The sequence below is a fragment of the Equus caballus genome, chromosome 2, assembly GCF_041296265.1.
Source record: "Equus caballus isolate H_3958 breed thoroughbred chromosome 2, TB-T2T, whole genome shotgun sequence".
NCBI lineage: Eukaryota > Metazoa > Chordata > Mammalia > Perissodactyla > Equidae > Equus > Equus caballus.
The window spans coordinates 2,469,046-2,496,930 of record NC_091685.1 but is presented as its reverse complement, the minus strand read 5'-3'; the positions used below and the strand labels follow the sequence as shown (position 1 = coordinate 2,496,930).

Sequence of the window (27,885 nt, the reverse complement as noted above, 5' to 3'; positions counted from 1 at the left end):
AAGTTCTCCAGAGAAGAAGCCACATCTGCCCTTGGTCTATACCCCCCATTTTCCCTAACACAGTGCTTTGCCCACAGAGGTGAGAGGTTGGTCCAGCCATTTGCAGGGGAGGGCATAAGAGGCAGCATAAATTCAGACCATTTCCTCCCGCCTGGGAACAGAACAGAAAATCTTCAGCCTCTCACTCTAAAGGAAACTGAAAATTCATTTCCCTCATTGAAAGTAAGTTCTGGGCAAGCGATCCTGATCTCCCCCCTGCCCCTCCATTCGAAAGAGCATGGAACCTTCTTCATCCTGTTTATAACAACCAGCCCTGAGACCCCGGGGCATTGACTCAGAGCCCCTTTGTTTTACTTTGCTTTGCTTTCATCTCTCCTGCAGGCTCTAACTAGGATATTTTCCATCCCAAACCATCAGGCACTGGCAGGATTTCTAAGCACTTCTCTCTTACCTTGCTTTTGTAAACCAACCACCCCATTTTGGGTAAAAGCATTTGTGTGTGTGTGCGTGTGCGCATGTGGCAGGGCTCTGTGGTCTGGGCCACAGTAACACCCACATTGACTAAGCATCACACATTTAGCCTTTAATTTTCCCACAGTAAGCCTGCCCCATTAGACTTAAAGCCATATTTCTAAATCATAGGAAGCTGTGGTACGTTTTCTGTAAATGGGTAAGAAAAAAAAGGAAGTTCCCAGAAGAGCGGCCTCGGGGTTTTGAAATGTTTGAAAATAATCTCTTTTCCATTAATGCACAGACTGGCATATTTCCCCTGCTGCTAAATGACACCTTTCAGGCTGATGATTAACATATAGTCACACCACTCAGGCCCCTTCAAGGAAAAGGCGATGTGCATTATTTCAGTGTCTGCAGAGGAGCTCTGCATCAGGGACTTGCACAGGACAGGAGGATTCTCTCTCCTAAGGGAAACGAAGAAAAGCAAAATAAAGATATGGACAAAATGAGGTAGATTCATCGGCGCTTTGTCCAAGGGTCACTACAAAAGAATATGTTTTTATATGACTATTCTACTGAGTGTACCCTTTTTCCTTAACAATTATGGCTGCAGAATCACCATCATGTGGCTATCCGGAGACAAACATTTATTCATGGGCAAGAAACGACAGGCCATAGAATACCACACCTCTATAGTAGGAAACCACTGCAATTGGCACAATATTTATAAATAAACCTGATTCCTCAAATGGCCACATGGCCAAGAGCCCAGCACTCCTTCTCCGAGCCCATGTTGGTGCATGATCCTGAGTACTGTCCTCAACAGCTCTCCTTTATTGAGAATTTACCATGCGCCCAGCCCTGTGATTAGCAAAACATCTATCAAGTCATTTAATCTTCACATTTATGGGGCAGACACTATTTTTATCTTCATTCTTTTGTGTGTGTGTGTGTGTGAAGAAGATTGTGGCTGAGCTAAGATCTGTGCCAATCTTCCTCTACTTTATGTGGGATGCCACCATGGTGTGGCTTGACCAGCGGCGCTAGATCCGCGCCCAGGATCAGAACCTGTGAACCCCGGGCCACCGAAGGGAAGCATGCAAACTTAACCACTATGCCACTAGGCTGGCCCCTCATTCTTTTATTTTATTTTATTATTTCTTTTTTTTGGAAGATTAGCCCTGAGCTAAATACTGCCAATCCTCCTCTTTTTGCTGAGGAAGCCTGGCCCTGAGCTAACATCTGTGCCCATCTTCCTCTACTTTATATGTGGGACGCCTACCACAGCATGGCATGCCAAGCGGTGCCATGTCCACACCCGGGATCCGAACCGGCGAATCCCGGACCACCAAAGCGGAACGTGCCCACTTAACTGCTGCGCCACGGGGCTGGCCCCTATTTTCTTTTAAAGGACATTAAGGCACAGAGAGCTTAAGGACTGCCCTTAGGTCCCACCAGTTTCAAAGTGGCGCAGCCAGGATTTGAACACAGAGCTGTTTGATTTCATCACTCTCTACTGCTTCCTTACTTGCCATTATCATTCACCAGTAAGAGTGGACCACCACAGTAGGTTCAAAGCTGCGTGATAACAAACACATGCTAATGCTGGTTGAGGGTGTTAAACATCCAGTGAAAGGCACACAGGAAAAGGAAAAGCCCAGCACAGCTCCCATAGGGGCCCTACAGCTGGGCCGAATGAGCTTTCTCTGTCCTTAGGTCAACTCTGTAGGGTGCTTCTTAGGGAGAGAAGCAACAATTCTAAGTTCCTGCCTGGCTGAGCCAATCAAAGGCACGCCTATACCTCTGACTGGCACTAAAAAGGGACAATGACCTAGGGGATGAAAGAGAAGCAAATCCCAAATTCCAGGTGACTCCACACAAGATCAAAACATCTGGCTTCAGGTGCCTTCAAGGAAGAGCTGCTGCTCTGCTCACACGCCCCACCACTAAGACAAAATGAACTTCCCTTTCATGAAAGATTACGGTAAACTTCGCAAACCACACAGCCTGTGTGTGTAAAGTGATTCCACGGATTCAGTTCACACAGAATTGACTAGAGATTTACTGAGCACGCTGTGCTAGGAGCTAGAGATACAGAAATAAATAGGACAAGGCCCCTGACCTCACAGAGCTCGAATGAAACAGAAGAGACACATTAAGGGAGCCACGCCAGCACCCCAGTCCTGCACCCTCCCTGCTGCTGTGGTCGCTTCGTGTTTATTGTCTCCTGAATGCGAGGAAGAGATGCACTTATCTGCAATCTGCAAATGAGAAAACTGTAGTTCAGAAAGGTTGTGTTACTTGCTCAAGTTTAAAAACCTAGGAAATGGCAGATCTGGGACTCGAACCTAGGTGTTTCCGACTCTGAAGACTTCGGTCTCAACCACGAAGTTGCGCTGGCTCCAGGCTCAGACACACTTACTTAGCAGCAGCATCAGGAGAACAGGAGAGGGACCCACAAGTCCACGAGGAGCCACCAAAAGGAAAGAACCCATTCGGGGTTGCAACGGAAAGGCAGCAGATCCCTCACAGGGCTGATTTGTGAGTCAGGTTTTGAAGCATACCTAGGAGTTCATCAGGCAGATAAAGGAGACAGTTGAGCATTCAAGGCAGGAAGAACTGAGGAGCCCAGAGGTGTAAGAGCCCACCTGGTCGGGAGTCGTAAGGAACGCCATGCAGCAACTACAAAATGTGATCCTCAGGAGAGGGGAACAAGTTGGCTGCAGATGTGGGCAGGGAACAGGCTAAGGGGTCACAAGCGTACGTGTGTGCACGAGTGTCACACACGCACGGGGCTCCGACGCAATTTCCTCAGAGCAGGGACTCACTTGAGTTTTACTGGACCCCTGGTGTGAATGAAAACAAGCAGAATTCGGCTAAAGCCATCACTGACTTTCGTGGGGCAGCGCAGCTGCAAACAGCCCAGGCTGCAGACACTGTGCTTGTATAAAACACCCACACGTGTTTATTTGTCACCTCTCCTGGCTTAGAAATAACCACCCAGCTACCTAGCACATAAACGTGGCGTGTTTTGCATCTGTCGTTTTCTAGGGGGCCTAGCTACAGTCAGAAAGAAAATGAAGCAGGCACTGGCCTGGTGGCCTAGTGGTTAAGTTTGTGCGCTCCACTTTGGCGGCCTGGGGTTTGCCGGTTCGGGTCCCAGGCATGGACCTATGCACTGCTCATCAAGCCATGCTGAAATAGAGGAAGATGGGCACAGACGTTAGCTCAGGGCCAATCTTCCTCAGCAAAAAAAAGGAGGATTGGCAGAGGATGTTAGCTCAGGGCTAATCTTCCTCAAAAAACAAACCAAAAGGAAATGAAGCAAAGCAGAGAGAGAATCAAAACTAAATGTAAAACGGGAGTAGCTACAATCCCTTTACGTGAAAAGGAAACTATCAAATTTGAACCAAAAAATGAATATATTTCCAAACGCAAGGAGGCAGAAAACTCAGACCGGGCTGACTTTGTCCCACCCAACAACACACAAGCACAACAAGATGGAAAAGGAGGCAGTCGAGAGAATTCTGACGGAGGCCCCGGTCTTCTGCCAAGTCACTGTGTGACCTGAGGACATCATTTAATGCTCTGAGCCCCAGTTTATCATCTTGGCGTAGGCACAACAATATACCTAAGGACATGTTTCTGATAAGAATTAAATCAGAAAATACATACAGAGCACTTAAGCACAGTGGATGACAAGCAATACTTACATGGCAACACGAAAATTTGTTAATGTAATCTAAAAATACTTTTGCCTAAAATATGTTTTTAAAACCTAAGAAGAGTTAGGCTTGAACACACTGTGCCTGTGCTCCAGGGCTTGTGTACCTCTAATACTGGCCATGACAGCAGCTCTGGCTGACGCAGTCCTCCTTACAATGCCCTGAATTTTCTCACTTAAACTTCACAACCACTCTGTGGAGTAGGCATTATTATCACGTCTGTTTTACAGGCAAAGAAACCAAGGCACAGAAATGAAATAATTTGCCCAAATATAACAGATAGAAACTGAAGGAGTAAGACCTGAATCCAGACATTCTAGCAACTTAGAGCTTTTCCTGATGCATCTATTTAGAATTAATTATTTCTAGGGTGTGATGGTTAATTTTATGTGTCATCTTGGAGGGTGTTTTTGGATGAGAATAACATTTAAATCGGTGAACTTTCAGTCAGCAGACTGCCCTCCATAATATGGGTGGGCCTCATCCAATCAGTTGAAGACCTAGCTAGAACAAAAAGACCATGCTCCCCAAGCGAGAGGGCATTCTCCAGTAGACAGCCAACAGCCTTCAGACTTCATGGCACCATCGGCTCTTGTGGGTTTCCAGCTTGCCAAGCTAAACTGCAGATTTTAGCCTTACAATCCTCCGTCACGTATGAGCCAATTCATTATAATCAGTCTCTCGCTATACACACACACGTCCTCTGGTTCTGCTTCTCTGGAGACCTTGGCTAATATACAGGCATTTCGATCTTACCTCTCACCCCTGTTCCTTATCTTTTCAACTCAGTTTATTCAGCAGGTCTTTTCTATCTGCTCCGCATGAACCAGGCACTGCCCTAGACTTGATGACAAGGTTGAGAAGATACTCTCTGTTCCGTCCTAGTCTGCCCATGGTTCCCCATCCGTTGTTAGCCCACCCATCTCCTTCCTGGATTACAAAATCCTCGCGATCTGAGACTAGTCTTTGCAGAACATCAAGTACAGAGCTGTGAATAGACAACGGAGGAAACGCCCACCAGCGCCGGTATAATGAAGACTACTTAGCTTGCCATTGCTTTTCTCATCATTTACTGAGTACCTGCAAGGCCCTATGCTAGCTGCTCAGCACTCATTTCTATCACATTTTGTTCCAATTTTAAGCAGCAGAAAGGGAGACACTGGGAGGTTAGGTCTGAGCGCAAAGCCAGCGGACTTCCCACCACTGCTCCTGCGACAGCGCCCTCCTCCTCCCCCTTCCACACCTGAGTCCCTCCTGGCCTGGGAGGAACGAGCTCCCCACGCTCCAGGGCCTTCAGCCCAACTGCACAAACGCACCACTGCACAGCTCGAGGATGCAAAGTAAAAGATGAAGGCAATCGGATGCTATCTATAAACACCTCAAAGCTTCTTTTCCTTTCACTTAAAAATTCTCTAGTAATTATTTTTACTGCAGTTAATCATAAAAATGAATCACCTCAAATTTCTGAAAGAAATTCTCCTTCAAAATCTATCAACTTTCTGCCACGAATCCATTTACTGGGAGACCACATGATGCCTCCAAGTACTGCGTTTTATTTAAACGTGACATTTTTTCACTCTGTTTTGATTACACATCTGAAAATCGCTGCTATCAATCTTTCACTGGAGCCAAACATAACTGTTTTGCTCAGTGAAACATTAAATACAGACTCAGGGTCCTAGAATCAAATTCAAAAATAAAATGAAGTCGTATCTGGCTGACATTCTTAGCATTATATCCAGGGAGACCACAGTTTCGAGAACTGCTATGAATCCACTTCCAAGATAAAAATCAACAATCCTGCTCCTTTTGGACCTCAGATCATTTCAAAAGTCCAAAGACTTTAGGTGCGCTGATTTTTCTTTTTGAGATTCAATTTTAGAAATTTTTTACTATTCTGATTTTGAAAGGGATATGACATCTTCAATGAAATTGCCAGACTCGGCTGGGGCATTGATTGTGATCAATGATTTTCCACATCAGTTGCTGTTGGGTTGGGGTGGGGGTTGGGTTGCACGCTGTATACTTACGTTTCCGATAAGGCCTCATTCTCTTTCTAAACAGTGGCAGCAAACAGGCACATCCCAAATTGCATTACTTTCTTCTTTCATTCATGATGATGTCCCACATGGGCCCTGAGTGTCTGAAAGAAGCAGCATTTCCCAGGTTCTAAGGATGAAGGGAACCCTGGCCATCCATCCTGCGTCGTCGGTTAATGACAGACTCATGCATAAGAGCCACCATAGCCAGAGAGAGGCAGCGGGCGTGAAAAGGCGCGAACCACCTGTGGACCGCTGGGTCCTGAGTCCGACTAAGCTGAGGCTAGAATTTTCAGGAAGGACTTGGACAACTCCTCATGCTACAGGGAGGAGGGTGACGAGAGAAGTTTGTAGAGGCCTATTCCTCCATCAGCCTTGTCTTCCTTTCTTCTCTTAGCAAAGTTAAGTCCTCAGGGCCACAGAAAACTCAGCGTCTTGCTGATCCAAGAATGAAACTTCAAAACGTCTGCTAAGTGGGGGAGATGCATGCCAGGATTAAACCACTTCCTCCCCACAAGGCCCAGATCAACGTCCCTCAGATACGATTCTGATCTTGTCATGCCTGATCAAAACCCTCTGATTTCTTCCTTCGCTCCTCCCCCGCCTTTTTCCTTCCTCCCTTCCTTCTTCCTTCCTTATTCCTAACCTGCTTCCTCCCTTCTTCCTCACCTGCTTCCTCCTTTCTTCACTTCCTTTCCCTCCTGCCTTATCTTCCTTCTTTCCCACCTTCTTTCTGACCTGCCTACCTATCTACTTTTGTCCCTTCCACATTTATTAAGCATTTACAAAGGAAGATCATCTTCTTTTTGACGCTAGCCATTCTAACCAGCAGGGCTGCAGTTTGAATTGGCACTTCCCTAATGATTAGTAGTGTTGAGAATCTTCATGCACCTGGTGGCCATTTGAATATCTACCTTCAAAAAATGTCTATTTCAGTCCTTTCCCATTTTTAATTGGATTATTTGGATTTTTCTGCTATTGAGTTGTATAAATTCCTTATATGTTTTGGATACTGTTAGCCCCTTATCACATATACGATTTTCAAGTATTTTCTCCCATTCCATAGGTTGCCTTTTCATTTTCTTGAGCGTTTCTCCTAATTGAAGAATTCACAGTCTACTGGTAGAGGGACACCCGCACAGAGACAACCCCAGTATAGTATGAAATAAAACACTGGTGCTATGGAATACAGTGAAATTGGGGGTGAGTGTGAGCAGTGCTCAGAAAAGCTTCCCAGATGAGGTGGGAGGGTATGAAGAGCAGAGGATACAGCACACACAAAGGCACAAAGACAAAAGGATGCAGGATTTTCCGGGAAATGTAGGTAGAGCAGTGAAGCTGGAGCGTAGTTTATGGGGGAGTGACAGGAAACGAGTCTGGAGACGTAGACAGGCGCCTGTTATGAAGAGCTCTGGACAGAGGATTCTGTGAAGGTAACGGAGAGAAGCAATAGGCCTTAAGCGGAAGTGGGGGTGGTGACTAGGTTTTTAATTGTCTCAGTAAACACACACACGTACAAGTCCTCTGAGCACCCTATTTAAAATTGGGATCTAACTCACTACTTATCCCCCTTCCCTACTTTATTTTCCTCCATCGCACTTATTACCGTCTAATACCAGATTTACGTATTAATTTTGTGTATCATCCATCTGCCTCCATTGAAATGGATTTTCAGTGGGATTCCTAGGATTTTGGTTTGTCCACCACTGTGTCCTTTGGACCTAGATCACTACTTAGCATGTAGTAAATATTCAACGAATATTGTTGAATAATACGGTCTTTCAAAGAGAGTAAAACTCAATCAACTCAACATTTTATTTGAAGAAAAGACTTTGCCTTGAAAGTGGACACATCACGTAAACTTACTCATCCCAATTCCCTGTGGAGGCAGCTAAAATCCCTACTTTAAAAGTAGGTAGGAGAAAAAGTTGTGTAAAGAAATTAGAATGGTAACTAACATATAGTAAGTCCTCGGTAACCTTTAACTATCCTTTTATGTTTTTCTCAACATCACATTAATTCCTACTTCCTGGGAAGCTCTTGAGGACAAGGACCGGATCTTGGTCATCCCGTACCCACCAGGGGCTCAATGAATGGCTTCTAATTCCTTGGAAATCTGGACTATCAATCCAAGGGATTCTCTCTTCAGCTGAGAAGGTGAGTAATTTCCCTAGAGTATTCTGAGCATCACAACAAGCTCTTTTCAGAATGGAAGATGTCTTGGAAATATAATCTGCTTTTCAAGCAATGCAGTTTCTAGGACCAATGCTCAGCTGTGGCCAATGAGGGTCCTAGAGCCATGTGCCCATGCTTCTTGGGGGGACTGATGACCATCTTCCATAATACCATCAAATAGCTATCACAGCAACTTGTAATATTGTTTTGAAATCCTGACTGCCTCCAGGAGTAGACCATATGCATCTGAGAGGAAGGACACCACCAGTGGGGGAGTAGCATGGTGCAGAGATAAGAGCTTGGCATCTAGCACCCAACTTCAGGGTTTGAATCCCAGCTCTGCCACTTTCTAGCTGTATGAGCTTAAGAGAGTGACTTCATCTCTCTGTGGCTCAACCATACTGGGAACAACAATGACCCTACCTCACAAGGTCATGGTGCCCATTAACTAAGTCAATCCTGCGAAGCACTTAGAACAGTGCCTGGCACATACTACATGTTCAAAAAATGTTGTATTTTTCTTATCAATACGTCTTAGAACACAACAGCTACTCAAACAATGCTTATTCAATTGAAACTACAACATAAACACATCTGAGTTTCCTTTTAGTTGCCCGCTGAAAATGAGAGGAGAGGGCCTTAGATACAAGCCCTCTCCCTGCCATGAGAAATATTAAAAAAATACTGGTAACTCAAAAGGCTGTGCTCGCTTCTGGTGGCGTGATTGGAGGCACAACCTGTAACTGCATAGCCTCATCTTCTCCACCTATGAAACTCACCTATCTCTGTGCTTTGAGAAGGGAACCTCTGGTCTTCCACAAGCGCTACAGCACTATCAAATATTACGTTGGTATTACAAACAGAAAAGCTCCAGTCATTCCGCAAAGAGTGGGTTAAAAAATAAACAGCATGTCAAACTACTTCGTCTTCTTACATTTGTGCAAAATTAAAACGACTCTTTGCAGAATCCAAATTGGATAAGCCCATGTCAATACTACTCATACAAGCCATCACTGACAACAAGACTGATGGCTCAGGAGGGCGAGCCACTTCATGTTCACTGCGCATCAGGTTTAATCCGCCAAAAGGACGTTGTGTGTATAATTAATGCGCTTTTCTTCCTGGCTTCATTTGGAAACGTGTAAAGGGTCTCTAGGGAATTCTGTAAGTTAGAAACAATTAATAAAATAAAACCACTTAATTAAAGAGAATAATTGGAGCCTATTTTATACCAGAAAATGGAGGGATAAAAATCACTTTGGAAACACGTTGTATAAAAATTGCTGAGTTTTATAAGAAAGAACAATCTGCAGACAGAACACATGTGAGTCATGATAGTGGACTGATTTCCCAGGCCCTTTGTTCTGGAATGATTTAAATCCAGCTGACTTGACACGTACATGAAATGCAAGATTACTGACCCTACAATGACAAGTGTCATTCTTAGGTAGGAAAACTTCACTTATCCATTATCTCAATGCTCCTGCACAGCACCTGCTCTGTACCACCGTAGGGACCCACAGGTAAAAAGCCGCCCCTCTCACAATGCCCTCCAGAAACTCTCTTTATAGTTCGGGGAAGGGAGAAGTCCACCCACAAGTAAAATGTAGAGAGATAAGCATTATGGGGAAGAGAAAACACCACGGAGCAGTGAGGGAGGGCTCCCAACCCAGTCGAGGAGAAACAAGTAATGCTTTTGGATGTCCTGAATTTTTAGAAGAAAATGAGTGTTTACCAGCATAGAAAGAGGAAAATGCAACAGCAGATATAACATCATGTCCTAAGTCAGAGACACATGAATCTACACACTGCTTTGGCAAATTACATAAAACTCAAGTACAGAGTATACGTTTCAGAGCAGAAAGAGATGAATTTGGAAACCAGATGAGGAAAGAGCATGTACGTGGAATCAGAAAAACTAGTTCAAATCACATAAGTATGTAATTCTGTATGTACGTAACATCTCCAGGCTTCAGCTTTCTCTTGAATGAAAATGGAGTTCTAGGAACACTCAGATGGCAGTATATTGTATTATGGTTCCCAACTAACTGTGTCCTTCCCAACGAGAGGTTTATTCACCCATGTCCTTTGCCATGTGACTGCCAGCACCTCAAGGTAGATGGAGACTATTCTCTGTCCCATTGTCCGGTTTGGCCACATGACTCGCTTTGGCCAATGGGACATGAGTGGACATAACGTACACCACAACGGAGCAGAAACCTTAAACGTACCTATGTTGTTCAGTTCAGACTTTTGTGTTCCTGCCCTTTGCCATGGCACCACGTGGCCTAGATGGGGCTATTCCCAGAACTGGACTCCTGGAATGAAAAGACTCTCAGAACAGAGCTGCACAGAGCTACAGCTGACCTGCAAAACTACTAAAATCTGGAGGGGGCTTGTTCGTACAGCAAAAGATCACCAATACACAGAGAAATGAAGAGCTCATAGGCTAAGAGGAAGTCAAAGGGGTAATGAGGCAGCAATCAGAAAAGTGTCACGACAAACATATGCGTGGGACAGTGCTGAAGAACCAAGGACACATGTAAAGACACCTGTCCCACATCGGGCACTTCATCAACGTTGGATTCCTCCACTTGGGCCTTTCAGGAAGAGGTGAAAGCCTCAGAGTTGAGCGATTATAGTGAAGGTCATGCCAAAGCATGAATATATTAATTTGTTCCACATTAGATACCTGCCATCACAGTTAACTGGACATATTCTCACCTGGTTCTCATACCTACCTTGGGCAAGTCCTTAAGCTCTTTGTACCTCAGTTTTCTCATCTGTAAAATGGACAAAGTAACTCTGTACCTACTTCAAACAGCAGTTCAGATAATTACATTAGTTAACCCATGTGGAATCCTTAAATGACAGCCTAACACACAATACGTGCTCAATAAATGTAACCCTTTCTTAGTATTTATTACTATTACTATTTAATAACTAATAACTGCTACAGTTTACTAACAGGAGATTACTTAAGTACCTTCTCAATGATATCAACTACAAAACACCATATTTTATTTTTTTATGTTTAACTATAAACTGATTACCTACCCAAAATATATATGCATGCCTGTACACACAAGCACACACACACGTGCACACACACACACAATCCTTTATCCTTTACTATTAGAGGTTCTGTCACCATCTTTGAATAAGATCTTTGTGCACCATCTTTGAAATAAGCAAAGTTGTTTTCAATTCCTTTGAAATCTTCCAGTGAAAAGACACAGTGGTGAAATATTTGGGCTAAATAATATAACTCACAAGATAGGTTACTATTTTTTTCCTTAGGTAAATTCCTTACAATGGATTTCCATTGTAATTCCACAACTCCAAAATATTTGGTCAGATCATTAAAAAGCAATCACTATAGGGGCTGGCCTGGTGGCATAGTGTTAAGTGTGCTCCAGTTTGGGGGTCCAGGGTTCGTGGGTTTGGATCCTGTGCGTACCTACACCACTCATCAAGCCATGCTGTGGCAGTGACCCACATACAAAATAGAGGAAGACTGGCACAGACGTTACCTCAGGGCTAATCTTCCTCACCAAAAAAAAAAAATACTAATAATACTAAGTAATCAAAGTAAGTCTGAAAGTTTATTCATTAATAAGCAGAATGGATCTATTTGTCTTCAAATGGTTGGTTGCACTGGATTTTGGTCATAGTCAAGTCAAAGTCCGCGGTTCTTAAACTTTTGGGGGTGACAGAGCCCTTTGAGGATGACAGAAACTTTGTACCCTCTCTTCAGAAAGACGCGTCAAGAATTCAGAATCCTAACCACACTTTCCTCTGGAGTTCCACAGCTGATAGATGATGCGATGACAGGTATCAGTGGTGAAAGCGCTATGAGAAGGGGGATGCCTGTAACACACAATAGTTTCCAGTTCAAAGTATGAGGAAGAGAGGCCCAAGCAGACCTCCCCCAGAACAAGTTTCTGGACCCCCTGTTTAATGGGGATCTGGTGGGCCAACTGTGCCTCAATTTCCTTACTGTAAAATAGGAAAAATAATAATTCTTTCCTAATAGTATTGTTGCGAAAACTAAACGAGGTATCCAGGAAAAGAGCTTGCCACAGTGCTTGGCACGTTATAAGCTCTTAATAAATAATAGCTACTACTCCCATGTTAGGATGCAGGACACTGAGGACAGAAAGAGGAGGAACTTGCCCAAGGTCGCAGAGCCTGGCAGTGGCAGAGTGGGATGAGACCCTGAGGGGCTTCAAGAAGAGAGCTTACGAGCGAGCCAAATGCTGGATTAACAAACCAGGGCATCTAGAAATAGGAAGTGCTAAAATCAGCTGGGATTTGTTTGCGGCTCAGCTGTGCCACCGCACCAGCTGCTCAGAACTTTCAGACGTGTCTTAGCACAGCACAGAATCACCCCATCCTATATTCATTCCGTCAGCCTCCAATCTAATTTCAGACCTAGGGAGTTTTTTTAAAGGGGCCCTAAAATTGAATAACCATTCCTATTTATAGTAAAGGGACATTTCCTAAGAAAGTGCCTTGTAAGGATTCAGATCCTCTTTCCTCAGCATTTCTTCCCCCCGGCCATTTTGGGTCTATTTTGATTTCTTCCCTGATTGAAATATGTCTCGGGGGCTCTCACTGCTGAAGGAGTAGAAGCTTATCGACAGGTCCACAGCTACAGGGTGTGCCCAGGGCCAGCATTAATGGGACAGGGCCCATGAGGAGCTGCCACTGCCACAACTCTGGAGCTAGAAAGAAAATCGTCTCAACAGCAAATGTACGGAAGTACTGAAGAGCTAGCCCAAATAAAAATTCCAAAATTATAATACGAGTAGCATGGGAAATTGTTTAAAACGAAAAGGCAAACTATCAGACATGTGGTCTAGTCACTGTGGTGAGCCAAACGGGGATGAGAGCCCTGGGTTGCTGGCCCCACACTGCCATTTACTAGCTGGAAACCATGGGAATCGCTCTGCTTTCTTAGGCCTCGGCTGTGTTATACGTAAAACAACTAGGCAGAGGCAAGATATCAGACTAAATGGTCTATAGACACTTTTTAAGCTTAAGAATCAAAAGGATAGAAGACTATTTATAATGACGTATTTCATAATAGCAAAAAACTGAAGACTAGCCAATGCCTCCCATTACTAGATGAGATAAACAAATAAAGGGCTACTCCTACAACAGAATACTATACAGCAGTGAAAAGTAACTACAGCGACATGCATCAGTCTCAAGAAATCTTGCAAATATAGTGAGAACCAAAGTCTCAGCAATATTTTACAATATGATTCTATTTACATAAAATTCAAAACCAGGGAAAATAAAATTAAATAATAAATTGTTTAGGGACACCTACGGAAAGACATCAAAGAAAGGATTAACATGAAATTCAGGCTAGAAGTTACCCAGGGAGGGGAAGATGGACGCTATCAAGGAGGGGTCCCTAGGAAGCTCCCAGAGACTCAAGACATTCCATTTCATGGCCTGAGGGTGAGCACCTGGGTTTCTATTTTATTCAAGTTCATTGAATTGTCCACATATGTAATCATAGATTCTTTCGTGCATATTCTGTATTTCACAATAAAAAACAGGTTATATTAGAAACAGTAAAGTCTAAAGGGCCCCAATACTTCAATAAAAATGGACTACTACATTCCAACCGAATACTGATTAACTGTTAACTCCCACAACAGCTTGGCAACACAGGTAATGTTGTCTTCATTTTGTAGATGAGGAAACCGCGGTTTGAGCAGTTCAGCAAAGCAGAGGGGCCGTGAGTCAGGTGAGGTCTCTTGGACTGCCAAGTCCACGCACTCCCCACAGTACCAGGCTCTGGGTAGGCAGTGCAAGTCCAATTACTTTCCTCACACTACAGAGAAGCAAAGAGTCTCAGAAAGACATCATGTCTTGCTCAAGGGTGCCCAAGAATTTATAAATGATGGGGCAGGAGTTGATAATCTGACCCTACAGTCCAGGCTTCTTCTAGCATGCCTGGCTAAATCCTATGAACTGTAGGCAAGGAGAAACTGGTATTTATGTGCTAGTTCCAAAAGAGAGGAAACATAGTAACCTTTCCAGTTTATCCCCTTTTCATCTGGCTTGCACGAGGTTGGGGACTTATCTCTTGATACGTGCAGCAGGGGAAAGGTGTGCAGAGAGATAGGACTATGCTAATATGGTGGTCGGAATATAGTTTTCCTATCCAAACGTGTCCTGATCTCTTCAGGACCAACCTTCTCCAAGAACAGTATGTACAAATATGTGCAAATATGTTCATGCCTTCCTTCTCCCAGCCCAAAACAGGAAAATGGCATGACTCCATTTTCTGATATCCGTGGGTATTCTAATTTAAACAGTGCTATTGTCTTTCCTGTTTATGAGCTTGTTTCCCATCTCAGGAAAATTTCAACCCACACATAAGCCACAAATGTGCTTCCTTCTATTTTTCCCATTACTCTTAATTAGGTAGTAAAATACAATCCACCTACGTGAACAAGATGGGTAAAAGAGAGTAATTGCTAAATGCATTTTTCATTTCACACATAACAATTTGTAAGCAGAGAGTCAGAATGTCCCCTGAAGCTAACCATACAGTGCTCCCCCCGGTGATGGAGCATTTGGTTGTTGACATCCATCATTGAACATCAGAGCTGAAAGGGACACCAGAATCCATCCCATTACCCAGCACAGTGTTTGGCACAGGGCAGTGGCTTATTAAAAGTTTGAAAAGTAAATAACAATAGCTCATAATTATAGTAGCTAATACATGCAGAAAAACTTTATCATATGTTAGATACTGTTCTAAGCATTGCATCTACAAAAATTAACTCATTCAATCTTTATAATAATCTCTAAAGGCTGGCATTGTTATTACTCTCACTGTAAAGAGAGAAACCTGAGGCTTGAAATGACTATGGAACTTGCCCAACATCACACAGCTGGGGAGCGACAGAGGTGGGATCCAGGCTGTCGGCTACAGCATCTGTGTTCTTAACCCCCATGTTATTGTGAACACCTCTTAGAAGAGATGAGAAGAATGAAACCTAGGAATGTAAAATGACTATACAAAGATCATACAAAATGGTACTGTGGAAATCAAGCGAGAGCTTTGGAGTCTGAGAGACAGTTTCTAATCAGAGCTGGGGGCCTTACTTGTTGGGGGACCTGAGCAACACACGTCTCCAGAGACCTACGGGGTTTGGACCCGAGTGATTCGAAGATTGTAGGACTGGTGCCAGTCTTGTATTTGCCTGTTTCCATCTCCTCCAACGTAAAAAGAAGCCAGTCACATCCACCTCAGCAGATTGCAGTGAGCATCAAATCAGCCATACAGCAAATACTCCCCCAATGGCAGCTACCTAAAGAAATCATATAAGTTCAAGTCTAACTCTCACGCCACACACGTGCCCTCTCACTGAATACAGGTAAACTCATCCAAGAGGTATTTTTAGTTCTCAACTCCCAGAATAAGCAAAAGGTTGATACTGGAAACTCACTAAGAAAATGTCACACATCAAGGTAAGGGATCGGTGAGTGGGGATTGAAAGGATGTAGCTTAGGACTCCAGGAAAGTAAACATTACATGTGCTCCATCGTGGTGCCAGAAAAATGCCTGAAAGGATGAACTCAAATCAATGGGGCAGGCAGTACTGCTTACTGGTCAAAGACTGGATGTTGGAGCCAGACGGACGCGGGACTGCCGCCTGCCTCCTCTACCTGCTAGCAGTAAGTCAGGAAACCTCTCCAGGCTCCCATCTCGTCGCTCCTGCCATGAATCCATGAGGACTTATCACAGCGGCCGGCACAGAGCAAGAGCTTAATCAACGGGAGTAAAAACCCAACAAACCACGGGATGAGAGAGGGACAGGAAGGACATCCAACCCTCCTCTGGGATTGGTCCCCCTGTAGCATCAAGATGATATAAATTCAAGGGATTATCTAAGGAAAAGGAATTAAAAAATCAAAATAATGGATTTTTCCTATCAGCGCAAGCACTTCATATTCTTAATAAACATTTTCCTTTTTCATCTTTTACCCATCCATTGTGAATAGAAAATCAGTAGATAAGAAATATATGAGTGATGTTTACATATCTCCCCATGCACGAGCCTACAAAGTGGACGTCGAGGAAACTGTATTATATCCAGCAATTAACATTGGTATAGTGTATACTTCCCTGTGACAGTATCAGCCTATCGAATCCTCAAAACAGTCTTGGACTCCCGGAGGCAGCACGGGTTCCAAGCTTGGGCTGTGGGTTTAGCTTGGGATAAAATCAAGGCTCTGCTTTGAACCTATTAGGAAACCTCCTTCTCTGGAACATGAAGGCACCTCATGTGGTCATGATGATATCCAAGCACATTACAGGGCTGGAGACCTAGAACTCAAAAAGGGTATACATGGGGGCTGGGCCCGTGGTGTAGTGGTTAAGTCCGGCACACTCTGCTTTGGCGGCCCAGGTTCACAGGTTCCGGTCTCAGGCACAGACCTACACCACTCATCAAACCATGCTGTGGCAGTGACCCACATCCAAATAGAGGAAGAGTGACACAAATGTTAGCTCAGCAACAGTCTTCCTCAAGCAAAAAGAGGAAGATTGGCAACACATGTTAGCTCAGAGGGAATCTTCCTTACCAAAAAAAGCAAGGGTATATATGAGTATAATGACAGTAAAGGTTACTATAATGATGATCCTCTTACACCGACTGAGGACAAGAACACGGAAGGACTGAGCCGAGATCCTCTCGCTAAGAAGTCACGGAGCCAGGTCTTGAGTCAAGTTCTGTGTTCTTCCACGGCACTCTGCTAACTCTCTTCCCAGGCTCTCTTCCTGGCTCAGTGCTTCCTCTCAGCCCCTGTGATGAACAACATTCCACCTGCAATGACCGCATTCCCCAGCGTCACCTCCAACAGGAACCTTCACTGGCAGTCCCTGCCCACAGCCCATACGCCATTCTTCTCACCTACTCATACTCTGCTCGGAGGGCATCGTCTGCCTGTTTTGCAGTCCCCTCACCAAAATGTGAGCTCCTGAGGGCAGACTGTGTGCTGCTGACCGCTGCATCTTGTTAGCCAACATAAAGCAGCTGCTCAGGAAATATCAGCTAACGAATGAAGGAATGACTGTGATAAGGAGAGTACGGAGCAGAAGAAAGACGCACGCTCCGTGAAAGTGCAGCTGAGCAGAGAAGACACCTGGAGGCAAGCTGCAGCTTTGCTACTCACTGGCTTTGTTTTTTTAAATTTTAATAGCACAAGCCTCCTTCTCTGGACCTCCGTTTACTCCTAAAGTAAAAGAAAATACTTGACTATTTCTATTAAAGCACTTGACTATTTCTAGGTTACAATGTCTAGGTCCAATGTTTTCGCAGCACAGGAAAACCATTGTCTGTGTCTGTGTATCTGGATCTAATTTTATTGTGAGGGGAGATGGTAGGGGTTGAGATTTAAAAGACAAGCCAAAAAAAAATCTGTGACCTTGGACAAGTCATTTAACCTCCCACTGACCTCCAGTTTCCTCATCTGTAAATCGAGAAGGTGGAACCAGGTCATTTCCACCATCTTTTCTGATTTTAACTGAAGCGCCTTTTAATTCCACTCTCCTCCTCAAGCCTCGAGTCCTGACCTAGAAATCCACTGTACCTTGTAAACGTTTCTTCCAGTCTTTTTAAAATTCATACGATTGCAGTGGTCAAAGCCTAGAGAATGAATTTAAATCTAAAGTTTAAAAAGTCATTTCAAATACCTTCCAATAACACTAAACTTTTGTGCCATCTCAGCATAAACCTCAGGAAGGGCTGCTGGCCTTTGACTGTCGCCTCACCGTAAACGCAGGCCTCCAGCACAGCCAGCGGCGAGGCCGGCCCGAACTCCGGCAGTGCAGCCGGGCACCGCGGATCAGCAGCAGCTGCCTGCCCAGCTGTGGGATCTGGGAAGAGAAAATAAAATAATTCGTCCCCCGCTGAGCCAGAACATTCTCCCTCTTGCCAGTGTGGATTCAAAAAGACGCAACAGGCCTCCTTAGACCTGGACACTGGGTTCAAAGGAGGCAGCGTAAACAGACCTCTCAGGGTGCCGGTTTCCTGGGAATCCCACATCCACCAGCAGACTGTTGTCATCGCCACAAAAACACACCTCTGGTGGCACATGACCATGGATGTTCTGTTAATTCATCATTTTCATGTACTTTTCACGTGCCAGGTAGTCACTCAACTGGTATCTACTCGATGTCTGCTATGTGCCCATTGTTCAGTTGCTGGCGTAGAAAAGAAGGATAAAGGCTCTCGGTTAAGTTTTATGGAAATTCATAAATACATAATACATATGCACATACACACACAAACACAAAAACCATGCATTTACGGAAGCTAAACGTATATTTCGTGACAGGTAATTGGTTTCTCTTGTTCATCCAAGAAATATTTACTGGGGCCCATTATGTGGTGGCAGTCCCGGTCCACGGGGATACAGAAAACTCACAGCCCTGCCCTCAGGAATCACAGTCTTGGGGGAAGTCAACACATGAACGAGTACTTGTAACCCTGGGGTTTGTGTTTGCCTCTTGTTTCAAACTCTCAGAGATTCATTTCTCTCTGTGTTTAGAAGGTGGAAGGGCCTTGACTGGACACCATGCTAAGGCAGTGATTCTCAACCAGGCGCTCTGTGACTTCCCACGGGACAGCATCTGAAGACATTTTTGGTCGTCACAACTGATGCAAGAGGGTGCCACCGACATCTGCCGGGTAGAGGCCAGGGATGCTGTGAACCATCCTACAGTCCAGAGTGAAAAATCATCTGGCACAAAACGACAATGGTACCAGGATTGAGAAATACTGACGAAAGGATGTTTGACCATTCTAAAAATATTAGGGTTAAACTTTAAAACTCAAGGATATTTATAGAATTAGAAAATACAGGGGTAAAGCCCGTGGTTAAGTTTTTAAAAAAATCCAAAAATCAAAGAAAAACTCTTCAGTTGGATTTCCATGGAAATAGTAAACATTTGCAAATTTGCATTGTTTGCCTAAGCCGACAGGAAATTCAGGGATTTTTACAAACTATGACAATTTCTTTATATATGCCATGAAATGGTGCATTTAATACCTCCTGATTCACCAGGAAGAGAACAGTGCCTGAGTCTGCCTTTGGTTTTCCACCTTGTGGGGTCCACTGTCTAAGACCTTCCATCTCCCAGTTACAAGAAGAACTTATCTCCAGAAAGACACAGGGGCCCTGAGGCCTAATTTGAGCTTGGGGGAGGATTGTAACTCAGCCATCAGACAATCAATATTCCAATTTGGAATTTAGTACTTTGGAGCCAGAACGTTCAGAAACACACATAAAGCAACTGCTTATGATCGTGGCCCAACTCGTATTTATAATATAATCACCTAATAAAAACGGTAATGACCTCCGGCTGACTTTACACTGTCTGCTTTGGCACATGAGCTCCATAAGAGGATTTTCACAGACTTCGCTTCCAGAAAATACATCTAAGTTCCTGTTTTTTCCTATCAAAGCTGAAGAGCCCAGACAAAAATATCATTTTGCTTTCAGAATGCCAACACACACAGTATATATAGTAGATTATCTTGTAATAATATGATATTGTCCTCAAGAATTCTTTCCACTTATACATGTGACCTTAAGACGAATACATAACACACTTCTTGGTTCATCCCCTTTACAAGCAAAAACGCTCTCTCTCCCTTTCCCTGGCCGCCTTGAAGAAAAAAAACCAAGGCATCCATTAACTGACACACTGAGCGACTGGCAGGTTTGCCCCATCCCTCTGCTTCACGACCGGCTTCCACGACCCCTTCACTCCCTTAGCAACACTCAGCGGTGACAAAATTCTAACCACACATAAATGGGCCGATAAGCCGATTGAGCAGGTAAGAACATATGAGGTTCCCTGGAAGAGAGAAAGGAAAGAGTGTGTGTGTCGGGGGGTGTGTAACAGAAGCAGCCCTGGTACAGCCCCTACCTCTCCAGGCCCAGTTGAAAGCATTTAATGAAAATAAAAGAGAATAATGCACAGCAGCTACAAGTACAAAACAGGGTGGAGTGGTGTGAAGAGATCTCAACTACATAAGTTTATCTCCCTCCCAAATTGCCTATGCTCTACTTTTATTATCTATGATCTATTGTTTCCACATCTGAAAATTACTTCCTGAATCTATTAGCAAAAGTGGATGAAAAGAAATCAGCAGTCACAAATTCTGGTCCAAGCTGAATAAATCAGGGAGGGAGGCTCCCCTCGCCACTGGCATCGGCATGAATGCATTTCAAGAACATAATCGCTAGGTTCTTATAAAATTCAAGTTCATTTTATTCCATTGCAAATTATATATCTGAGGCACCATTCTGAAACGCATATCAGAAGATACTTAAAGGATTATTAAAGAAGAATTGGATATAATTTTTCCAGTCTTATTTCACACCCCTCCAGGAAACACCTCCCAAAGGCGAAAAAGAAGTATGTACATTTTTTTAAAGGCAGTAAAATTCTTGATTGCAAAGCCTGTCTACGGCACACCCAGGGCAACAGGTCCCCTTGCTGGAATTTGAATTTGCTGATACAAGCGTGCTAAGTGTGCCCGGGACAAATTAAAACACACAAACCGACAAATGAACACAAAACTGCTTCAACAGTAAACATTTATTGCATAAATGAACAAATAGATTATTTTATGATTGATGATAAGGCTAAATGTTTTGGCAGGAAAGGCAAGAAGCAAAGAATAAACAAGAAAGTCCTAAGAACGAATAAGCACTTTTCTCAGAAGCCACTATAATATAGATCACCCCTGTAACAGGACTAAGTTTTGTAATTTCAATGCCTTATTCACTAATAAATCAAAGACATGCAAACTTTATTAATTTCTATTAAACTTCTATATTAAGAAATGTAGTATTTCTTGTCTGGAAAGCAAGCTTTTGATGGGAGTGAATGATCTTAATAATTATGTCAATTCTACTAATATTTGACATAAAAGAAATTTATTGCAGAGTAAATCACCTTTCCAATTATGCTGAATAAATTCAGAGTTCCACTATTTGGAAATAAACAGTGAAGTGTTTAAGCTGTAAAGAGCTTCAACCTCTCCAAGCGACCCGGTCGATTCCTTCCTCACCCCCTCGCCTTCCCTGGACACTTTGGCTGCTCTTCTCAAACACGACAACTTGGCCCCCAGCTCAAGGCTCCGCCTGGGGAGCTCTCACACCCTGGCTGCACATCACAGTCATTCATGGACCTTTTATAAAATAGCTGTGCCACACCCACCCACACACACACAAGACAGTGGCGTAACTGCTTTGGAACTGGCCTGTGTGTAGGTATTTATTAAAGAAGATTTAATGTGCAACCAGTACTTGGAGGGGCTCTGCCTTATCCCAGGAGTGTAGCTGAAGCGCACCTTCCAGCACCGGAAGGCAGAAAGTCCCTACCTAAATTCTCACAGCGCTCAGCATCCCATTTCTTAGTGGCTGGTCCTGCTCTGACCTGCCACTCTGTCCCAGATCACAGGCTTCTGCCTGGTTTCAGAGACACAAATCCTAATGATAGTACCTTCATTTAGGGTTTGTTCTGCCACCCTGATTTACAGGTCCGGATCCTTCTGTCGATCCCTGGCTGTGTCACTGAATGGCACATGTAGCAGCTGATGGGGACAAAGGGACTCTCATGGCCTAAGTCTTGAGCTTACCCTAAAAGGAGGCCTCCACGTAAGCAGGTGGCTGTCTCTTCTCCCACTCACTTCCCCTCTCACAGTAAAGCACGCTGGGCAGTAAGTAGTCTTTAAGACTGCACGGTGCTTGCTCTAGAGGGTCTCCTTGAACCCTCACAAGTGCACTCTAAGTCAGGCAACACTATTAGCACCACATAAGTAGTGGCACAAACTGAGGTGGCGTCCTTGCCTCAGGTCACAGAGCCAGGAAGTGGCAGAGGTGGGAACTGAATCCAACTCTGATGACAAAGGCCATTGTCTTAGTCTGTTCAGGCTGTCATAACAGAATACCACAGACTGAGAAGTTTATAAACAACAGAAAGTTATTTCTCACAGTTCTAGAGGCTGAGATGTCCTAGATCAAGGCGTCCCCAGATTTGGTGTTTCTTGGGGCCCATTTTCTAGTTCACAGACAGCTCCTTCCCACTGTGCCCTCACACGGTGGAAGGGGGAATGTCTGTCTCTGGGGTCTCTCTTATAAGGGCACTGATCTCATACACGAGGACTCCACTCATGACCTTCACACCTCCCAAAAGCTCTATTTCCAAATACCATCATCAGGCGTTAGGTGTCAACATATGAATTTGGGGAGGGCGCAAACATCCAGTCTACAGCAGCCATGGATCTAACCACCCCTAGTTTATTAACCACCATGACAGCCAACAATTACATAGGGCTTGCTCTGTCCCACACGCTGCTCTAAGCTCTTAACACAGATTAACACTTTGAATCCGCCCAGACCCCTATGAGCTCTGCTAGACAAGGAGAGTGGGGCACAGACAAGATACATAATGTGTCCCTGGCCACAGAGCTAGTAAAGGCTCCAGGCAGGATTCGAACCCAGGCAGTCTGGCTCTAGAGCCCAAACTCTGAACCATCCTCTTTTCAACCATCACCCTAGGTTGTCACCAAGGTGACAGCAGCCGCCATGGCCCTCTGTCATTACTGTCAGCACACAGCACAGTAGCACCATGCATACGTGGCTGCTTCCATCACAGCCTGAAGCTACCTGAATGTAAGAACAACTCTTACTCATCTCCATCTCCTTCAAATCTAATATAGTACCTGGCATACAGTAGATATTTAATGAAGAGCTGTTCAACCCACGTATTCACTCAACAAACATTTTTGTATTACGTTCTTTGGGCTTCCAGGGATAGAAGCATCAATTGATCACCTGTCTTTAGGGCTTTATGCTGTAACTGCAGAGACACAGACACCACTAATTGCAATACTCTGTAACGACGGCACCAACAGAGGGATGAGCAGAGGGCTTGGGACGTGCTGCAGTAACACAGGAAGCCCAAGGTCCCTTTTTACTATGGCTTCACTGTCTTGTCTTCCACGTACACCCAGCCAGTCTGGTACTTTTCTTAAATATTTTCCCCAAACCAACTGCTATGTCAGAACTGACTCCAAAACACTGCCGTTTTGCAATATGCAGTCCCTGGTTGAGCCCTTTCCACCCCCAGCCCTGGGCTTCTTGAATCTGTCTTCACATATTTATAACGATGGTCTCAACAGGCAGGAAACTGAGCTCCTTCACTCTCGACCTAGTCTCGCACACTGCTGGGAACTGTCTCAGCGAGGCTGGTGCTGCCGGCTGGGATCGCGCCCACCATGCTTAGCTTGGAAAGGGCCATTAGCCTCCCAGAGGTGTGAGTAAAAATGCCATCCTTTGCTACTCACCAGACTGTTTACTTCTAGAGGATTAATAATGCAAGAATTTAAGCTCTGTGAATGTAGGGAGATTCGAGTGTTTTATTCACCACTCTATCCCCAATGCCTACAACAGTCCCTGGCAAATATTGGGTACTCAATACATATTTGTTGAATGAATAAACAAACACCTATTTGTTTACCTGCTTGTTTCCAGCTACCTGTGAGCTGCTTGGGGACAAGGATGGCTTTGTAGCTCCCATACTTTGCAAAGTGCCTGGCACACAGTAGATGCTTAATTAACATTTCATGAATGAGTGCATGAATAGATGCATAGATGGAGAGATAGAAAACTGTTCTAAGATAAAGAGACTCAACAAAACACAGAGCCTTTTGAGAAATTACCATCATCGACTAGTTTTATTAAGGGAAAAGACAGAACACTATCTTGCTTGATGGTTCTTCTCAACAAAATTTCCCTTGTTAAACACACACACACACACACACACACACACACACACACAGAGGCACACATGCATGCATGCATACACACAGAACCTCAAGGAATTATGTTCAGTTCACTTGGGAGGCATGAATTTGATTATGGAGTCTGACAGAAAAAGTTAAAAGGCAGAAAACTGATAAGCAGTCTATTGGCATAAAGAAGTGTTTCTCAAAGGTGGCCTAAGGTCTACCCACATCAAATTCATCTGAGGAGCTTGTTAAAAATGAAGATATCTGAGCCCCATACTTATCTACAGAATCAGAGTCTTTGGGGAACGGCACCTAGAAATTGGCAGGGGACTCGTATACACATAAAACTTGAGAAACAGAGGCGCATGTATATAGTCTTCAACTCCAGCTACTGCCCAGGATATATGTGAACGTCAGAGAAAGGGAACCACCAAGAAGGCAGTGCAGAGGACTTTTTCCAGTAAGTCCTCACTCTTACAACCTGGAGGACTCAAAATGTAACGCATTATAGTTTTTTCTACATTATTCAAGAAAATTTTTATGAGTCAGGACCCCAGCAAGACGTAGATGACATCCTCAAAGTGGGTAACCTTAGAAGAGTTTGATAAAGGGACTATTTGCAAAGGTGCAAGTAGGGATACAGGGAAGCCACAGGGCACGGTGCAGTACGGCAGGGCTAGGAACCACGGGGAGCCGTTACCACCCCAAGGCCTGAAGGGACAGGGGGAAGGAGCCATGACTGGAACCTAAAGACAGAGAGGCTGGGGGAGAGGGCCATCCTACAGGACTGCGACCTCCAAGGGAGTAAAGCAGCCAGCCTGTGGTGATACTGAGGTGAGGGAAATGGAAAATAAACTCCCCAACTTTACCCATGCCCTTCCATCGGCCTCCTGCCACTGTTCCCGCTGGCCAAACGAACCAGAAGCCCGAGGACAAGCATGACAGTGGAATCACAGTCAGCCTCCCAGGGCCAAGAGAAGGGTGGAGGCGGGACCCAAAGGGGCAGACGGAAGATGTCCAGCACACACCCCCATATCTCTCAAGAGAATTCAATCCTGGTGCCCCATATTTGTGACTCTCTGCCAGAGGAGGGAAATTGCCTCCAAATAATTAACTGGAATAGTTGTTATATTATCACCAAGTCCCAAGAATAATTTGGCAATAACAATAAAAACTGCTAACATTCCACCTCTGTCTAAAAATGAGAGGGAGGCAGTCAGCAAAAAAATAGAGAAGTTTTAGAGTTGAAGACCTAGTTTAAAATCCTGTGGAACTTGAGCCTCATATTTGAATTTCCTTTTCAGCTATGAAATGGGTATAAATAAAGCCACCACCTGCTCTGCCTGCCTTGGTATGTCTTTCATAATCATCACATAAGATATTGGGTATTAAGTGTCTTCACGAAATTGCCAAGCCCTATAAAATGTACGTTATAATTGCCCCACTAAGTACAGTACAGATGTGCAAATCTGTGCATTAGGAGGATGGAGCAACCAATTTTGTTTTCACACTTGGATGATCTGTGCCCAAATCAAAGGCAAACCACAACATATGTTTTTGTGCGAGTTTTCCTATTTTTAGCAATGCATTAGGGAGAAGAGGAGTCACTGGAATGTACAAAATTTGGCAATGCAGCACAGAATGCCTCAGCACTGGAGATGGGTTAAGAACATACGTTTAAGAGCCTTTTTCATGAACCCAAAAGGAGAACAGTGAGGATAGCACTGCTTGCTAAAATGGTTGCCACTTTAAGCATTTCCTACCTTTGATTAGCTTCCCTTTTAAAGCAAACTAATTGTAATAGAAGAAAATGAGCACTAGAAGAGATGTCAAAAGACCCAGCTTCAAGATGCCGCCTCTGTCACCAGCTGAGCTCCAAACCTTGGGGGCTGAAGCTAACCTGAAGCTTCCAAACTACGCTGTGGGTGGCCCTCAGGTGACTTCGTACAGCTGTCCCAGGGCCTAACAGGAGGGTGCCTGAAGCTGAAGACAACAGAGCTGGTAAGGAGGGGCTGCCAGCTGAGCGACCCTCCCAAGTCCGCACCAGTTTTGTACAGTGGAGTTATGTGTGAAACCTCCTTGTTAAACAGGTTGCCACTACTTAAAACACAAAACCAACCAACAAAAACCACCCTTAAGTAGATGATCCCTAAGATTCCTTAAAATGTAACGTAAGATAATAATATGAACTCAATCACATCCCATTGCATTTGGAGCTGTGAAGCCAGGAGTGCCCAAATCTGCCTCCAGTCCTAAAGCAGGAACCAATGTACTCAATGAAGCTGAAAAGTAAGAATCATCTACTTAGACTGAAATTAATACTATGGCTCCCAGGCAGGTTTGTGATGAACACTTGTTAGAAATAAAGGTAGACTGGGTCTTTTCCCCTCTCTGGCACAGTTTAGGGGCTTTAGCAATAGTCTGATCACTACATGTTAGCAACTGCCTATGATGGAAAACAGGCAAGCTGGCCCCCATCATTCAACCAAGAGGGTGCCCCAGGGTAACACAAACAATGCTGTTTGCTCGTTCACCAGCTGGAGCAACTTCCTCCCAAATTATGCAAACAAGGACAGATTCAGCATCACTCACTGGATAAAGGCTGATCTCCAAGTCACATATAGAATCTGATTTACCACTCAGCATTTTGCAGACAGGGAGACTGAGACATAAGGAGAAGGAAATCAAGGCCGTGTGTTGAAGGTCAAGGACTTGCTTTCAAACTCCACCGCTCCCTAAGGCCGTGACCCTGGGTTACTTATTGCACCATTCTGATCCCAGTTTTTCCATCTGCCGAATGGAAACGGTGGCATTAGTTCATGTGTAAATCCATGTGAAAGTCTTAGAAAAGTGTCAGGCACATAGTAAACACTCAGTTAACACTAGCTATTGTTTTTATTATTTTATATGTCAATAAATTAATATGTGCCCACCACTTTACAAAGTTTTAACAGATCATTCCACAAAAATTTATTGAGTACTCTCTAGGTGCTAGACACTGTCAATCATTTCATTTAATCCCACAACAACCCTTCAAAGTAGTTATTACTATTTCCATTGTATAGATATGAAAATTGAGGCTTAGAGAAATGAATAATAAACTAAAGAGTAACACTGGCTGACCCAAAGTTACTAGGCTTTATCTTTCCTTGAGGCTGCTGGGAAGCTGACGTGGTGTTATGTAGATAGAGCATCTAGCCCAGAGCAGGTCCTAATAAATAGAACCCACCATCATTAGGTCTAGGTTAGCATAATCGTTTATGTCACAACACTGCTTAGGACACTGTTCCCCAGTATCAGCCAATCACAAACCACCTTTGTGCTTTTTACCATATCTAATACCTGCCTCTTTATGTACCGAACAATCATCTTTAAAGTGATCAGCATTTTAGATAACTCAGATAAACTGCTTAGCACAAAGCCTGAAACAGAATGATAGCAACAACGTATTTACTATTATAACCAACGTGTGCCAAAACCAGAGACACAAAGGTGAAATAGCATAGGCCTCTCTGCCCACACAGAGCTCAGTCTAGTGGGGACACACACACCTGTGCCAAGCCCACCAATGAACGTGTTACAGCAGGAGCTAAGCCTGTGTCTGTCCAGAAAATGAAGACAGGCTTTACAGACAAGGCCTTTGATTTATGA

At 44.1% G+C, this 27,885-nt stretch overlaps 1 protein-coding gene across 17 annotated transcripts in view; it reads right to left on the bottom strand.

Annotated features, from left to right (window-relative positions):
* The window catches only part of DAB1 (DAB adaptor protein 1), a 1,085,079-nt gene that overhangs the window by 321,265 nt on the left and 735,929 nt on the right, over positions 1-27,885 (bottom strand).